The sequence below is a fragment of the Leopardus geoffroyi genome, chromosome C3 (assembly GCF_018350155.1).
Source record: "Leopardus geoffroyi isolate Oge1 chromosome C3, O.geoffroyi_Oge1_pat1.0, whole genome shotgun sequence".
In the NCBI taxonomy this organism is placed as follows: Eukaryota; Metazoa; Chordata; class Mammalia; order Carnivora; family Felidae; genus Leopardus; species Leopardus geoffroyi.
Genome location: NC_059338.1, coordinates 37,630,005 through 37,636,884, shown reverse-complemented (window position 1 = coordinate 37,636,884; position 6,880 = coordinate 37,630,005). Strand labels below are relative to the sequence as shown.

Sequence of the window (6,880 nt, the reverse complement as noted above, 5' to 3'; positions counted from 1 at the left end):
ACCCCCTCACCCTGGGTAATGTGGGACTTGTTGGGTGATGTCCATTCTTTGCTGTGACTGGCTGGTCTCACCACTGCAGATGGGTCACAGCCCCATGGTCAGGCAGAGCTGAAAGGGACCACAAAGGCCAATAGGTCCACTGTCCTCAGCTAGTGAAATGCATAAATGGAGGCTCAGAGAGGGCCTCATTCTTACACCTTAAACTGCAGCCAGTGAGGTTGTTCCTGTAGGCATAGTCTCTGCCCGTGAGTCCTTGAGTGCTGGGCTATGATGGGACAGACCCAAGGGCCATGTCTCCACCTCCCTGTGGTCTGACACATCTCTTACCTTGGAATTGGCATGAGGGTCTAAGGTGGCTGGGATCAGAAGTAGGCTACCCTTGCCCCACCCCAGAGTGTCATCATGTAGGATGTAGCCAACACCTGGCAGCTCCTTCCGAAGGTAGAGCTTCAAGGCCTTCCTACTCACTGCTCTGAGAGCCCAGGTCTCTGATTCCAGGGCACCTTCTGTATCTGGTCACACGTGCTCTTTGGCTGTCCTCAAGGAAAGTGGTGCTTAAACCCCTAACTGGCCTCAAAGAACCAAGTGAAAGTTCTAGAAGAGCCTCCCTACAGGCTTCATTTGGTGTCCTTCCATTTCTAATACAGTTAGACCTTTATAATGGACATGTGGTGCTCCAGTGTCTGGAAAGTCTAATGGCTTCCCCACATACCCAGGGCTGAAGTGGGGTGTGGTGGGATGGTGGAGGAAGTGTCTGTCCCCAACTATCGGTGCATGCTCAGAAAATGCAAGTGGATCTTAATATTAGTCTAAATAAAATGCCAGGAGATCAGTCAACAGGGAAAAAAAATCCATATATTCCCTGACCAAGCTCAGTAGAAAAAAACTTTTTTAATCATCTGGTTTGGGATTATTTTCATTCAAGTCTGGACAGAAAATCATAAGATGGTGGAAAACCCCTTATCGAACAGTGTCAAGATGAAGGAGTTGTCTCATTACATAATTGGTGGCAGTTGAAAACCACTTAAATAGGGGCACTGGGGTGGCTCAGTCAGTTAAGCAGTCCAATTCTTGATTTCAGCTCAGGTCATGATCTCATGGTTTGTGGGTTTGAGCCCTGAATGGGAGTTCCATACTGAGTGTGGAACCTGCTTGGGATTCTCTCTCCTCTCTCTCTCTGCCCCTCCCCCTGCTCACACTCTCTTTCTCAAAATAAATAAAATAAACTTAAAAAAAAAAAAAGAAAATCACTTAAATAAAAATATATACCTCAAACATCTTACATATTTTATGTTAAGACATAGGAAAAAGTTCGTTCAATTGCCAAGCTGTGTTCATTATTTTGTGACATGTGTGGATTGTCTGACAGGAGTTCCACACTTCAGTTTTATTGGCCTGTGTGTACTTTAACCATACCAATAAGAATAATGGGCACAAACAAGTTTGGAACAAGCAGAAGTGACCCTTGGTGAGCAGACAACTCAGTTGGGAGGGGCGGGGAGAGTTAGGATCGACTAGCTGTGAGCTTTCTGGATACACGGGATGTGGGTCAGGGTGTTTTTTCTGAGGGAAGGGAGTGTCAGGGTCAACCTGGTTGTGGAGGAGATGATTCAGAGGAGGTCAGTTAAGAGAATATCTACTGTTTTCCTCCTTTCCCACCACCTTACATGTCCCTATCCTCCCCAAAGAAAAAGAAGATCTGAGACTTTCAATGCTGTGTGCTTCTTTTTAATGTTTGTTTATTTATTTTGGGGGGGGGAGGGGCAGAGAGAAGGAGAGAGAGAGAATCCCAAGCAGGCTGCCTGCTGTCAGCACAGAGCCTGATGCAGGGTTTGAACCCAGAAACCATGAGATCATGACCAGAGCAGAAACCAAGAGTCAGATGCCCAACCGACTGAGCCATCCAGGCGTGGCAACGTCCTATTCTTTTTTAAGGTGAAGTAACTGGCCGTCCGTGAAAACCTTCCCTATCCACCTCCGTCAAGACAGAACCCACCAGCTTCAGACACCGGTTGTCCTGCAGTGGATTCCAATCGCTCCTCTGGATTCAAGTCATGAAAAGAGAGTAATGATCTCTGACTCAATTCCTATGTTTAAATCCCCAATAAGAACAAATAAAAGAACAGGGGCGCCTGGGTGGCTCAGTGGGTTGAGCATCGGACTTCAGCTCAGGTCATGATCACACAGTTCCTGAGTTTGAGGCCCACCTCCGGCTCTGTGCTGACAGCCCAGCCTGGGGTTCTGTGTCTCCCTCTCTGTCTCTGCCCCTCCCCCACTCGTGCCCTGTCTCGCTCAAAAATAAACATTAAAAAAAAAAAAGAACAAATAAAAGAACAAAACAGTTTGAGAGCCTCCTTGTGAGCGTGTGGTAGCGGCGGTCACGGTCAGGAAGGGTAGAGCACGCTCAAGGCCCCCCGCAGGGCGGCCCCAGTCCCCTCATCTCAATACCACCAGCCACTAGAGGGCGCCAGTGGGGGCTTGGAACCCTTGGTGATTAGATTTTATTTTACTTCGCGGAGTTTTAAAAAATCCTATTATGAAAATTTACAAACAGAAGAAAGGGATAGCGAAAGGTGTAAGAATCCCCCATATGCCTGTCACCAAGGCTTAGTAGTTATTAACATTTTGCCATACTTGCTTTAATCTATTTTTTGGTGAAGTATTTTCAAATAAATCCCAGGCAGGATGACATTTCACCCCTGAATACTTCGCTCTGCATAGCAAAGGAATAAGGAAAGTTTCCTGCGTGACTCCAGCACAATGCTATCCCTCCCAGCAACATTAACAGTAATTCCTTAATATCATCTAATAGCCAGTCCGTATTCACATTTCCCTAGCCATGCCCAACAAGTGATTTTTGCAGTTTCATTTCTTTGAACTGAGGATCTAATCAAGCCTCACACATTGACACAAAATTTATAATTTGTTTTATACTTGGTCAGATAGCATTTATTTAATTTCACAATGAAGAATTGCTTAAACAAAGTGTTTATGGAACATTAGTGTTAATATGCAAGAAGTTAATGACTGCACATAAATGAGAACAACTCTGTAAATTAGCCTAAGGACGCTCTTTACTCAGATCCTTGTTATTTTCATTTGATTAAAATTCTTCCACAGCAACCAAGATTCTCTAATACCTTAAAAAGTAATGTTAAAATATGGATAGTGGCAATATATCTAATTTGACTTTTCATTTGATGAAAATGCTCTCCATGTCTGTGTGCTTTATTTTTTGAGACATGTTTGCAAATAGCAACCTTAAAGCCTCCTCTTTTCTTGCCATACACTAAAATGTATCAAAATAACTCGGGGGAAATCTCAAGAATTCTAATAGTAGGTAATAAAAATAGCTTTTATTGGGGCGCCTGGGTGGCGCAGTCGGTTAAGCATCCGACTTCAGCCAGGTCATGATCTCGCGGTCCGTGAGTTCAGCCCCGCGTCGGACTCTGGGCTGATGGCTCGGAGCCTGGAGCCTGTTTCCGATTCTGTGTCTCCCTCTCTCTCTGCCCCTCCCCCGTTCATGCTCTGTCTCTCTCTGTCCCAAAAATAAATAAACGTTGAAAAAAAAAATTTAAAAAAAAAACTTTTCATTGCCATTATTCAACATGTAGTGAAATTTTGGTCTGTCTTAATATTCATATGGCTCCCCAACATAACACAAAATGTTATTTCAAAATTTATTTATCGACAAATCATTTTTAGACAGTTATTTTAAAACAATTTAACACCTCACATCATTTGTTAAATGGGGAAATTGGCATCTGTTCCTTTTTACGAGTGTTATTGCATAGAGTATTAAATTAACATGATTCTATTTAGTCAGGTGTTAATCTAAAAATAAAAACATTGACTAAAAATCATGACTTTACCGTATTCAAGGCAAAAATAACAGAATGATTTTTTAAAGTTTCTAAAAATGTCTGAGAGTTTTTATATTCGTGTGAAAGGCATTCACAAGCCAGCAGAAGTTGGAGTGTTTTCTAGCACATTTGATTGTATTGCGTTCCAGTTATAATTCCCTTGCCGGAACAAATGCAACATGCCCAAAGCCCTGCAGTCAAACTTGGAAGTTCTCCAGCCCAGTCTCCCCTCCCAGCTAGGATTTGGTGTGGGGAGAATTCCATGCTGGGAACAAGCTGTCGGTCTCTGTGTAGCTGAGTCCTGAAGTTAACAGCTTTAGCATCTACTTCTGGTCCCTGCTCCGGACTGGGGGCCTCTGCTCGGCTCTCGCCAAGTGGTCCAGGCTCCAGAACACAGGACGGAGGGGATCTAGTTGAGGTTAGCCTGTCCTTAGTAAAAAGAAATCTAGGTACCAGGCAAAGAAACCACCCTAATGTGCACAAGGGACGGGAGGAATACATCTTTTATCCAAATAAGCCAGTGCATCGATATTGCTAAGGATGGAAATGGCTCTGTCTTCAAGCAAATTCCTTTATTAACATTTGAATGGTCCTTTGCAGTTTACTCCCTTTATCTCCAGTTGATCTTGACCATTGGGTGAGGTGTATTATGTTTTGTCTCAGGCTGTAGGCAAGTGGCCTGCCTAGACCTGGAAGCCACGGATCCTTCCGTTGTGTCACTGCTCCTCGGTGTTATAGAGCCTTACATCCTCTCAGTACAGCCCCCCAGATCCTGATCGCTGTACTTATCACACAGGGATGTAAGTGTATGTGGTGTTTCTGTTCACTGCTTCCCCTTCTGAGCCATTCCGCTGCCTCCAATACTCTGTGAAATCCTTAAGCGCAGGAACCAGGTCTTTCATCTCTCAGGCTCTACCTTCTGGGTGCAGGTAGGCACTTTACAAACGTGCTGAACAGATGGGTGCATGTGGACACCAGCTTGGAGGGCTGGGACCCCGTGGAGCTGTGGATGAACACTAAAGCTTTTATGATGTATCCATATCATTCAGTGGATGAAGTTCTATGAGGCCAGGGTGCATGCCTGACTTGAGTGTGTATCTCCCAAAATATGCCTGGCACATAGTAGGTGGTGAATGAAATAAAGCAGCAACACTTCTCATAATCCCTGGATGAAGCCGTGGGACATCCTTCCTCATCTGCTGAGGAACTTTTCATTTTGGTTGGTTTTCTCTCTACCACTCCATCTGCTCTTAAAAGGTTTCCTATCTTTTACTCATAAACAGATTTTGCCTTGCCTCGGGGGCTGGAGGGGAGTTTAACAGTGCAGATAAAATTGTGGGGACTTTGGGGCTGCTGGAAATTCTGGGTTATAGTTCTCACAAAATGGTTTTCCCCTTACATCTTTGCAAATCACTCACTTCTCTGAGGCTCCTCTTCCTCGTCTATCAGATAAGCATAGCTATGCTGTCTACCTCCCGGGCTTGTGGTGAGGTTAAAATAAGATCAAATGCATTGCAAACTATAAAGGAACTTTCAAATTTAAGATCTGACCGTTGTTCGTGACAGTTTTCCTTTCAATTAGTATGGATAATGGAAAGTCGATGGGACACACTGAAGATCATTTGTCACCTTCCTTCCTCTGGGATATCCAGACTCAGCTCTTTAATCATTGCTCTTGAACCTGATTGCCCTAATCTTTTAGATCTGTAGTTCTCAGGCTTGGCTACACATTGGATCATCAGGAGAGCTTTTATTCCAGTGCCCAGCTGCAACCCAGACTCCATAAATCAGAAACTCAGGATGGGTCTCAGGCATCAGGTTTTCTAAAACTCTTCAGGAGATTCCATTGTGCAGCCAAGGCTGAGAACCACTGTTTTAGGTTACTCTCGGGGTGTGTGTGGGGGGGGGGGGCTCAGGAAATTCTCTGTTGTCACATCTGAATCTAACTGAATCTAATACGTGCCTAAATAACTTCATCTCAATAGGAGACAAATGCACTTTGGAACTATTACATTGGCCTTATGTTAGGTTAGAGACAGATGATTGCAAGACTGTCACATAGATGTTTATCATCTTTGCTTAGCAATGTTCAGGAGACGCTTGGAGAGGACATGAGATGTATCTTTTAAAGAATGCTGAAAAGACCAGTTTATAGCAACTGAAAAGATGGAGAGAATGACGGATTCTGAGTTGTTTCATATAAACCTGGAAGCATACAATCGGGTAGGATGACAATTATCTGGTGTGTGTTGTAGAAAACTATTCATGAGGCTGTGTGTGTGTGTGTGTGTGTGTGTGTGTGTGTAAGAGAGAGACAGAGACAGAGTTGAAATCCAGTAGGTGGCAAGACCGGGAGGCAGCTGGCAACAGCCAGTGGGAGGGGGGAGGTGCCCTCACTAGTGACACTCTGACCCATGAGGCTTTACAGCAGTCTTCAGACCTAAGTCAGTCTGGGAAACTGAGCTGGGTCTCACCTGCAGAAGATGCATGAAGGCCCCCTGGTGGTCATGGGAAGCTCAGCCAGAGAGTCTATCCTGTGGGCTATGGGTCCCTATGGATGAGCTGGACACACAGGTCTCTCCCCTCCCCTCCCCCCCCCCCCCAACTGGCCACAGCCAGCCCACCTCTCCTCTCCAACCACAAGGCTGCCTGGGATGGCTCTTGGCCTGGGCAGGGGCAGATGCTGCTCCAACATCATATCCTCTCCTTTTGTGTGACCTGGGCCCAGTTATTTAAACTTGTTGAGTCCTGGGGCGCCTGGGTGGCTCTGCCGGTTGAGTGTCCAACTTTGGCTCAGGTCATGATCTCACAGTTCGTGAGTTCGAGCCTCGTGTCAGGCTCTGTACTGACAGCGCAGAGCCTGGAGCCTGCTTCGGATTCTGTGTCTCCCCCTCTGTCTGCTCCTCCCCTGCTCACACTCTTTCTCTCAAACATAAATAAAGATTAAAAAAAAATTTAAACTTGTTGAGTCTGTTTTCTCATTTGAGTAATAGTTTTTACATGACCCTGTTGTTGTG

General features: G+C 45.1%; 1 long non-coding RNA gene across 1 annotated transcript; it reads right to left on the bottom strand.

Moving 5' to 3' along the window:
- Window positions 1-3,184: 3,184 nt before the first annotated feature.
- On the bottom strand, window positions 3,185-5,780 carry LOC123584846. Its single transcript, XR_006705705.1, has 2 exons — window positions 3,588-5,780; window positions 3,185-3,353 (listed from the first exon to the last, which is right to left on the bottom strand). It is a non-coding gene; the product is annotated as an uncharacterized LOC123584846 (long non-coding RNA).
- Between the last annotated feature and the right edge of the window lie 1,100 nt (window positions 5,781-6,880).